An 11,510-nucleotide genomic window follows, 5' to 3' on the forward strand; every position below is an offset into this window, starting at 1 on the left:
GGCGGACAGATGGGTGATCTCGCCGCGGCACTTTGCGCTTCTCGTTCGCGCCGTCCGTCACGTCACCGTTCCCGGAACTACCGCTCGTCAGAGCCTCTATTTTGTTCACGAGAGAGCGTATTTGTGCATTCTGCGCCTTGATTTTGGCTTCTTGCCGTTCCATTATTCTTTTGAGCTCTATGCATTGGCTGTCGTCTGACTTGGCTACAGAGCCCTGACCGGGAGGTTGGGAGGGGGTAAGGTTAGGGAACTCTCTGTTGTTCCCGAGAGCGACGGGAGACCCATTTGCCCAGCCCACCTGTTTGCCGGTGCTCTTCTCTCATTCCGTTGACTGGAACGGGCCAGGGACCTCCACCACGGTCCTCGGGACCGGGGCCTCTGGCGTTTTCCGCTCGAGCCTCGTTTGCCGCTGCTCTTATGCGCCCATTCCCGGTTGCGGTTTACGCGTGCACAGGTTGGGGGCAGAGGAAGGCTGAATGCACACACAGCACGGCTAAATGCCGCAACCGATGACACCCGTTGTGGCGGTGGGAAATTTAAACGTGCCAGTATCCGAGCTCAATGCGTCCTGTCAGCTGCCCTCCGCAATCGAGTGGTTTTCGTCTGGGTTGTTGTGTTGCACTGACAATAAGATGCATACGACCAGACAGCAAAAGGGACACCCACATGTGAGCCCGCTAAATAAAGGCCGAGGCCTTCGAGGTGCTAACTCGTTATGCGATGGCCTCAGGTCGTTCGCGTAGAGGCGGGGAAACTGCGGAAGCGTCAGCCCTAACAGAAGAGTGGATGTGCGCGAAAAGAATCGAAATCGCTGCCGCCGCCGTTGCTGCCTCAAGTAACAGCTGGTCGAGTAGCTACGAATCCGTCCCGGGTGTTACATAAACCGTAAGATGCCTGAGGTGCGGTAACAAAAAATACAGGTCTACGTTTGCCCACTAGAATAAAGCTCAGGTGTTTCCGAATTTCACTCAGGTAATTGCCTTTAAGTATGCTCAGTCATAAATTAAAAACGTGTTTCGTGGAGGGCCCCGCACGGGGCACCTTGTGTATTCATGGTGACGGTGAGCAGCGACACCGCGGACCCCGAGCTCCCAACATAAGCCGTGTCCAACCGTGACGAGGTGTTTAAAGGTGAAGGGTAGAAGCCGTAAACGGTGGCCGTCGGAGCCTTGGTCAAGCTCCGGCCGATGGGCTCCCTGCCTGTCTACCAGGCAGGGAGCTCCGGGACCTCTTTGACTACCAGGGTAAGGTCAAAAGAGAAAGTACCCCCGTCTCCCTGCTTTTATACTATGCTTTATGGTATTGTCTAACCCCCCCCAACCGTGATCGGCCCCCCTAAAAGGGGCCGCACCGAAGTATTGTTTCCCCTATTGCCATCTTTGACATTTTCTGAACCAGATCATTACTCTCAATTTCTTATCATGGAGTCCCTGGATCCAACCCACCCTCTTGCATCTCAGTCAGTCTTCTTGATCGCCAAGTATCTTGAAGCCATAATAGGAAAATCATATCAGGCCAAAAAACAAAGAATTGCACCGAGGTAAATGACAAACAGCAGTCCACAAAGCTTCTAGCTCAGACTAGACTGTCTGATCTAGACATCAGGGTCACACCCCATCGGAGCCTCAACAGCTCGCAGGGTGTGATATCAGAGCCAGATCTCCTGAACGAAACCGATGCGGATCTCCTTGCCGGCTTGAAGGATCAGGGCGTCACTGCCGTGAGACGCATCACCATCCGTAGAGACGACAAGGAGATTCCCACCAAGCACATCATCTTGACCTTTGATCGCGCAGTTCTCCCACAACATATATATGCAGGTTTTATTCGTTGCTCCATCCGCCCGTACATCCCGAACCCGCGGCGCTGTTTTAAGTGCCAGCGGTTTGGGCACGATACGAACTCTTGCCGTGGCCGAGCGACGTGTGCAAAATGCGCGGCGCACGATCATCCTAGTGACAACTGCCAATCCGAAACCCTCACTTGTGTAAACTGCGGGGGGCCGCATGCGGCATACTCCCGCAAGTGCGAAAAATTCCAACTTGAAAAAAAGATCATAAACATTAAGGTAACCGAGAACATCACCTTTCCAGAGGCGAGAAAGAGGTTCGCCTCTTTCCCTCTGGGGAGGTACGCTGACGCGGCTCGCCGGGGGGCGGAGCGGCGTCTGGTGTCCACAGGGACCCAGTTCAGCGAGTCTGACCTGGTCCCGCCTCCGTCCCCCCCCCTCACCCTGGGTTTTCTCACGCAGCCCAACCCGGCACCACGCCGCTTGCTGAGGCAGCAGCGGTTGTGGCGCAAACCACTTCTGTCGGGACCGGTGCCGCTCCCGCCTGTCTCCCCGTCCTCCAGTGTGTTGGAGGGTACCGAGGTGACGGACACCACGGGCCGCGCATCGGCTCCCACCGCCACTGCATCGCCCGTGCCACTTTTGGCGTCCCCAACGCCCGCGACGGTGGCGGCTCAAACGAAGGGCTCCCGAAGGGGGGCCAAGTCCGGGGGGCCCGGTCTGTCGGGCACCCCTCGGACATCCGACGACGAGATGGATGTCGGGCCGTTCCTGCCTGCAACGCAGCGCAAGGAGCGGCCAACGACTTCCAAGCCTACAGACAGGACTAAAAAGCCTAATCCCAGAGCAACAGCCCCGAAAGATGACACATGAACACACACACACACTCCATTCATTCTTAAACGTAAATAATGGGAACAGAAAACATCGTTCAATGGAACTGCAGAGGCCTCCTTAAAAATCTTGATGATGTGTATGATATCCTGCATGCCAATCAGCCAAGTCTCGTGTGTCTCCAAGAGACACACCTCAATTCCAAACAGACAAATTTCTTAAGTAGGTACATGCTATTCAGAAAGGACAGGGTTGGCTGTACACACTCTTCTGGGGATGTGACCATAATCGCCCGGAAATCCTTAGCATGCCACCCTGTCACTTTGAACACTGTCCTTGAGGCTGTAGCAATTCGCACAATAATATTCAATAGATTGATAACGGTGTGCTCGATATACATTCCTCCTGATCATGCACTTTCGAGCTCTGACTTCGAGGCACTGGTCGACCAGTTGCCCGAACCATACATCCTAACAGGCGACCTAAATGCGCACAACTCTCTTTGGGGCTCCTCCAGAACGGATGCCCGAGGTCGCCTGATAGGGAAATTTCTTACATCTTCAGGAGCATGCCTTTTCAACAAAAAATAGCCTACATACCATAACTTAGGACAGAATACGTACTCACATCTCGACTTGGCTATTGGTTCTGCGATTCTCTTTCCATGTCTTGAGTGGGGCGTGGGCACGGACCCATATGGTTGTGACCACTTCCCGACTTCCTTAACATACATAGGTAAAGGCCCATGCAGTCCATCTTCCCATAACAGGTTTAATGAATCAAAAGCAAACTGGAGTACATTCACAGAAACATCTAAACTACACCACACAACCATAAAACACCTACATGTTGAGGGAGCATCCCAACTCATCACGGCGCATATACTCGATGCTGCCGAGAAGTCCATTCCCCAGGCCTCCAGTGCGTCCCGCAACCCAAGGAGGCCCTGGTGGGACGAGGACTGTAGGCGGGCGCGAGAGGCCCAGAACAAGGCGTGGGGTGTCCTTCGCCGGTACCCGACGTCAGATAATCTCATTTCCTTTACACGGGCAAAAGCTCTTGGGAAGCGTGTGCGTCGTGAGGCGAAAAGGGAGAGTTGGCGCGCCTTTCTCACTTCCATCAACTCATACGCCGACGCTCACAAAGTCTGGACACGAATACGCAAATTAAAAGGAGAACAGACACACAGCCTGCCCCTGGTTAGCACAACAAGGGACACACTCGAAGACCAGGCCAACACGCTTGCAAAACACTTCGAACACGTGTCCAGTTCTGCACACTACACAAACACTTTCATGAAACACAAAACATCTGCGGAGAAGAAGTCACTGCGTGATAGCAACAGGTCGCACACTTCTTACAATTCTCCTTTTTCAATTTATGAGCTGAAGGTCGCACTCGTTACTTGTAAACCTTCAGCTCCAGGTGCAGACAGGATTTCATACACAATGATACAACACTTACATGCAGACACACTTGAAACACTTCTTCACCTCTACAATAAAATATTTCTTTCGGGGCACATTCCACGATCTTGGAGGGAGGCCATAGTAGTGGCTTTCCTAAAAGAAGGGAAGGACCCTTCCTCTCCCGCAAGTTATCGTCCCATTGCCCTGACAAGCTGCCTGTGTAAGCTCTTCGAGAAGATGATAAACAGGAGACTCGTGTACTTCTTAGAGTACAACGGTCTTCTCGAGAGGTGCCAGGCAGGCTTCGGGGCGGGGCGATCTACGAACGATCAACTCGTTGCGTTAGAGTCATATATTAAAGATGCTTTCATCCACAGGCAGTACTGTATGACAGTATTCTTTGATCTTGAAAAGGCGTACGACACTGCTTGGTGGTACGGCATCCTCAGCGATTTGAAGTCCTTTGGCATGTCGGGTAACATGATGAACACGCTTGCCAGTTACCTGTCTGAGAGAACGTTTCGCGTGCGAGTTGGAGCTGCACTTTCTAGGGTTCATGTGCAGGAAAACGGCTTGCCGCAAGGTGGAGTTCTAAGTTGCACTTTGTTTATTGTGAAAATGAATTTTCTTAGGAAGGCATTGCCACCGTCGATTTCCTGTTCAATCTATGTAGACGACGTTCAACTCTCCTTTAAATCCTGTAACTTGTCTGTCTGTGAGCGCCAGGTCCAGCTTGGTGTTAACAAGCTAGCTGGCTGGGCAGATAGCAGTGGTTTTAAATTTAATCCCGGAAAGTGCACTTGTGTTTTGTTTTCCAAGAGGCGTGGCATCCGGCCGGATCCAGACATTCAACTCAGTGCTGTCTCGATTCCTGTAAAAAAGGAACACAAGTTCTTAGGTATTATCTTTGACGAAAACTGACATTCATCCCACACCTAAATCAACTAAAACATAAATGCTTAAAAACAATGAATATCTTGAAGGTTCTGTCGCACATCTCTTTTGGTGCTGACAAACAACTTCTCTTATGTGTTTTTACCAGCTTGATAGGTTCACGATTGGACTATGGTAGCGTTGTTTATGGGTCAGCAAGTAAAACATCCCTCAAAATGCTGGACCCAGTGCTCCATCTCGGGCTCCGCCTGGCGTGTGGCGCCTTCCGCACTAGCCCGGTCGAAAGCCTCTATGTGGAGTACAACAAATGAAACCTACGTCAGCAAGCATACACAGATCTCCTTTATGCCTTTAAAATTTCATCCATGCCACACCATCCTTTTAAATAAGTTTTCCATGATACATCCATGACTGAACTCCTTTTAAATCGACCATCGTTCTCTGCGCCCTTCTCTTATAAAGTTAGAGAGGAAGTGTCAGAGCTTGCTGTCTCCTTGTTAGATACAATCCAAAGTTCTCTAACGGATTTTATAGCACCATGGCATCTCCGCCCTGTATCATGCGACACTTCTTTTACACACATAGATAAAAACCGAGCTCCCACATGCGCAATTCTGCAGCATTTCTTGTATTTGCAGCAGAAGTACCACTATTATAAATTATATACGGACGCTTCTAGAACTGCCACCTCTGTGTCCTGCGCGGCGCATGGGCCCGGCCTTAAAGTCACTAGAACTCTGAATAGTCATACTAGTATCTTTACGGCAGAGGCTTACCGTGTACTTCTTGTTGTCAATCACATACTTCAAAGCCACATCCCACAATCCATTATCTATACAGATTCCCTCAGTGTTGTGCGGGCACTGTCGTCAACAATGACTTCGAAAAACCACGTTGTCAATCTGATCATCAAGGGTATTACGTCGGTGTATGTACGCAAATTTGAACTGGTTCTTCACTGGGTCCCTGGCCACAGTGGTATAGCCGGGAACGAAGGAGCGGATCGAATGGCTGCTGCTGCTACACTCTTGAATACAGTAGACATAACCACATTACCCTACACCGACGTGAAACCACACATCAGACAACACCTTCGCACAACATGGCAAGCGCACTGGAATCAACAGACTGACAACAAACTACACATTATAAAGCCACTCTTGGGAGCATACACCACTGATACTCACAACAGACACAACCAAGTTATCCTGGCTCGATTACGGATAGGCCACACGCACGCAACACATTCCCACCTGCTTACGGGATCTCCAAGACCCCTGTGTAGCAGGTGCGGGGAGGGCTTATCCGTAGTCCACATACTAATAACATGCAAAGCACTTCACACAACACGACACAAACACTTCAGAGAACACTACAGACAACATATCCCACTACATCCATCGCTATTTCTAGGTGACGATGCCAGTGTTTCTATGAAACGTGTGTTTGATTATTTGTCAGATGTTAAGTTTTTAAACCTTATCTCATATCACGCATAATCAAATATGGCCCTATACACCAGCCATCACCATTACCTTTAACTGATTTTACTATGTTCGATTTACATGTTTTTATACCTACCTTTTTGTGGTAATCACTTCGCTTCATTATATAACTTCTTTTCTGGCGCTCTTAGCCCTCGTTGGCCTTGCGCCATGAAACACCAACCATCATCATCATCATGTTTCGTGGAGGGCGTACAGCTTCGCAGGTCATCCGTTTTCGCAGAGTGGGAGGGCACCGGTTTTTTTAGTGTTGCGTTTTTTAACATTTCTTCATGCATATATACCAACTAGCCCAGCTCTCGATTCTCCTGCATCACCTTCCTTCAGGCTGGTTGAAAAATATCACGTGTTTGAAAACGCTGATTGAATGAAACAGTTCTTGACACCACCCTATTTTGGAAACGTCCAACAGTTGTATACTGGCTAGCTCCATTTATACGTTGTTGGGATGTCACTATACCTTCCCTGAAAACTCCAAAATTCCAAAATCTTTTTCAGAGTTACCTATCACAGCAAAAATTGAACGTAGAAGGTTGTGTTTATTATCACGTTCAAGGTGTCTTCCATTGATGTCCTACACAGGCGAAGGCCATTACTTAGCAGCTTCAAACAGCTAAATGTGCAAAACGCGTGAATATTTTTACAATATTTCTATGCAACCTCAGTGTGAGGTTCAAAACATTGCTTTACTTAAGAAATTTTGTATGAACCTGAAGTTGTCTCATCGGTGAAACACGTATGGTTTATTTTTCCGGAACTGTGGGACGAAAAAATTGACTTAAAATTACAATAGTCGCTAATGCAAAATTTGAAGGCAGCTGTGTAGCTGTTGCAACATTGCAAAAAATTTTGAGGGAAAAGATTTTACAGAGACGTATGTGCATGGGCGACGGCGGTAAGCCTTTGCGTCGGCAGTGAGAACTGCAGAGTGGTCTTTGCGACGGGCCACAGCTGCCACTTCAGCAGTGTGCAACTCGATTTTTGGCATCGGTCTTCCCTGAGCTCTTCCTCGGGCATCTCGTCTGGCTTCAGCGGCAGACAAAGTACTTCCTTCGTGTCAGGAAGTGATTCAGTCATCAGCGAAGGCACAAAGGCATGCGCTACTCTGGTGCCCTCTCGTAGCGGGTAGCCGCCGCAGAGTTTCGCTACAAAGATAACACGTTAGGTCCCTGCAAGAACAACGGTCCTTAAAATTGACGTATGATCGCGAGAGAATAGAAGTACCCCCAGCAGGCATTTAACAATCGCAGTTTTATAGCATTGTAACAACATATTAGTGCACAAATTGTATTTAGCAATAATTGAAGTAGTGTGAATAACATACCGCTACGTAGGTATGCGGGCTTTTCCACAACTGGACATTTAGGAACACACTCATAGAGACACTTAGTCTCTGCCAATCACAAAATCTTTTAAAAGCGAATCATGTTACTTCTTCCCCTAATGGTTCTATCGCGACCATTGGCGTCACAGAAAACTCCCGCGAACAAACAAAAGAAGTTCCTGGAACTGACGGGAATAGAACGTAGAACGAATACTTCCACCGCGTGAAACTGACCTCCCCAATTGGCTCGCTCGCTGAGAGGAGGTCTTTCTGCGGAGGCTCCGAGTTGTGGTGGCGTTATCCCCAGCATTTACTCACACTTGGCCTGCCCGATATCATGCCCGTTTGAGGACACCTGCCCCTTCTGTCTGACTCCTGCGCCAGAGGCTGACGTTAACCACCTGCTGTGAACTTGCTCAGGTCTCAAAAACGCCAGATTTCGACACTTTCGAGGCACAGGGCTCCATCCTGGGAGACCCCCACATTTTAGGCGTTGGATATAAGGACACCATTACTGGTCTCTTCTTGAATTTTGGGGGGGAAACTGGTGCGCTGTTGTGCCTTTAAAACTTCCGGTTATGCGGTACACTGTAAACGCAAACTAGCCGGAAATGGAGTTTTAATCAAGTAATGTGCCATGAAAAGTACCTATAGCTAAAAATGTACTCCCTAGGCATAGTTTAAAAAAGTGGACGAACCTCCATGGTAGTACCGTTGCACATCTGTGTAGCAAAAGAGAGGATTTAGAACGACATAACACCATTTGTGAAATGGCGTTCGGTTCCTTGTATAGTACCATGTCCACAATAAACTCCCCATCGGCGATAAACATCTCAAGCCAGCGGTCGCCATGTTAGTCGTGTGTTTTTTCTGTGTACCAGCACTTCAACCGTGGCCTAATGCTAATTAGAACGAGTAAGCCGGACACGACGGTTGCATGCAGCTACAAAACCGATACCGTACGTATACCCGTATAGATGCTTCAGCCAGTGCGATCACAGGCAGACAGCGCGGCCGTGTTGTTTCAATCTGTTTATTTTGGCGATAGGTGTTGTCAAACTCTGCTGCTAACAAAGAGACAGTTCTCGCCGTTGCAAAGAATTGCAATGTGCATCTGCTTTGCTTGCTTGCGCATATATAGACGATTTAAATTCTCGTGCCAGCGCGCCAACGCACCCGACTGCAGCGACTCAACTTGCCCTGGCGGCACGACTTGCTGCCCGGATGTAAACAACCTCCGTACTATCAACGCAGCGCGGCCGGTGGCTCAGTTTGGCCGGAGCTTCAAGCCGCGCCTTGGGCCTTTGTTTTTTCTTATTTGAGAAGGACTAGTAGTGCCATTTGGTGGAAGGATTTTCATGTGCCCCTGTCACACGAGGAACGGCCCCTAACAGCATTTGGATTCGGCGACAGCTGTGGACAGCTCGCTGGTAAGTGGTCTGTCATCAGTCGATGCGTTTGTCAAACGTTTGGATAGGGTTAACAGCGAAGTACCCGGGTACCCGTGCCGCAAACAGCACGTACACGCGCGGGCAAAGAAAAAAGCGCACACTCGTTTTATTTTACTTGTTTGTGGGTTTTGGGGTATGCATTCGCATTCTTTTGTAGGCAGGTTTGTAACAGGGCATTCGAGATAAAATTGTTTGTCGCGCGCGGCTTCATTTCAAAGAAACGTGGCGGTTACTTCGTGTTTGCGAAAATCAGCGCAGTCAGACGGAAGCGGGAAGGAAGGTGGAGAGGTTAGGAAAGAGGTCGCTCATATTTAAAAGAAAGCGTAATGCAAGCCCTGGAGGACTCCAACGTACTCCCGGGGCTAGAATTACCGTGATCGTCTCGGACGACCTGTCCTACGACGAAGCCAAGCTTCACAGGTAGCCGAATCGCCTCCGACAACGGTGCATCGTCCGGGACGGTCGGTGAATATTGTGGGGCTCTGTCTCTCATATGCATCGAACTGTTCGTGTTCTTTTTAGTTAACTGCTCTACTTTGTAATATCTATTTGTTAACCCTCCTGGTGGTTTGCCTGTCCAAATATAGGTCTTTGAGTTGTTTACGCGTTCGAGGCTCTGACTCATTCTTACCGCTCTGGTCAGCAACCCCATTCGACACCTGTGCCCTGTAGATTCAGTGGGGTTGTTTGCTCGCTCGAGTCGACTCTTCACATCTTCTAACAGCGCACCCTATTTGGAATCGGTGACATGCGTAAAAGATGCTATGAGCCTATCGAACGATTAAACGCACATAGTGTGGTCCACGACGGCGACGTGGTTCGAACCACCCGAAATGTTTTTATTCCCTTTCGGATGATAATGAGGGGTCGGTATACAATCGGGGCCTGTCAGTCGCCAGCTAAGGCCACGTAATTAAAAACAACAAAAATTCATGCCCATATGGAAGAGAACCGAGTTTGCCGTAGCATGACATAAGTCTGCCGGGCATAAAAAGGGATATCATTTTTTAGAAGAACAATGCACACACTCTTTTGATGGTAATAACTTCATGTCATAATCAATAGTAAGACCATACACGAAAATTGCTCGAATCATCTGACACTCCATTTTGACACGGAGCTTGCAGCTGCAAAAAAAAATGCACTGTGGTTTTGCGTGACGGAAACTTCTACAATCACGTTAACATTAACCCAGGCAGGTGTGTGTGGCCTGCAGCGTTGGTAAGTTTTCGAAAATAGTGTTTCCATTTCAACTGTTTCTTTTGTTGTTGCCATGCAATCATAAGTAATTTGGTGCCATGAACGAGGTTTACGTTAGCTAACAAGGCTGTAGTAACGGTTGCGGCTACAAATGACCGTATGCACCAATCATGCTTGTCAGCACGGTGACACAGAATATTAAGGTGTCAGAATACGGATGACTGAGTCGCCTATTTTATCACTACTGTAAAAAAAGAGTTTTCTGACCCAGTGAATGACTTTCCTGTATGACTAGCTGTGTTATGACAGATGACCATACTTGATGAGACAAGCCGTAACACATTAGCTTTGGATGTAACACCACGAGAAAAATAGGTGGAGGTATCTGCAAGTATAACTGAAACAGTGTGTGCCTGTCCGGCATGAATTCATTATTTGCTGACGCGATTTTCTTCTGCAGATCCTGATACATGATCGAGTTGAATGACTTCATAGATCTTAAGACATGGTAGGCTGTGCTGTACAAGGCAAAGCTGCATTTGGAAACGAGGTTGGCCCCTCCAGCAGAAGTGAGTATTGCCACGGCTCGCAACAGCCGTCCAGCTCGCACAAGCTGCACTTTTTCTATGAAAGTGAGCCACCATGTTAGGGGAGAGGCAGTGTAGGGTTTGCATCTTTAACTGTTTGCCCACTCACTTGAATAGATGCAAGCTGGCATCTTAAAGTAAGAAACAGCACTTAACAAAATCCTGCAATACCAAAGTGTTTTGAGTCAAAAACAGAAAAACTTGCACGTGTTCTGCAAGAACCCCATGCAACCTCGAAAATGATAACACACGTTTGTCTCAGAGCATACTTGCAGCGCTGCATTTTTTTGCATCCAAACGTGGGACGAAATCATGGAAAAATTTCTTGCACGCACCTTCAAGGGCTGTGCATTTGCCATCCTTTTTCTCTGCCTTGCTTAATTGGAAATTCTTGTAGTGTGTCTGGGAACTTGGCTTGTTGCACAACATGCCAGCGGTGCAAGAAGCCAGACACACAAGAAGCAGCATATAGGTGTTTGGGCAACTGTTAGTTGCAAGAGTAAATCTTTTGGCAATT

The sequence above is a fragment of the Haemaphysalis longicornis genome, unplaced genomic scaffold (genome assembly GCF_048455015.1).
Source record: "Haemaphysalis longicornis isolate Haplotype H1 unplaced genomic scaffold, Haemaphysalis longicornis Haplotype H1 scaffold_7, whole genome shotgun sequence".
Taxonomy (NCBI): domain Eukaryota; kingdom Metazoa; phylum Arthropoda; class Arachnida; order Ixodida; family Ixodidae; genus Haemaphysalis; species Haemaphysalis longicornis.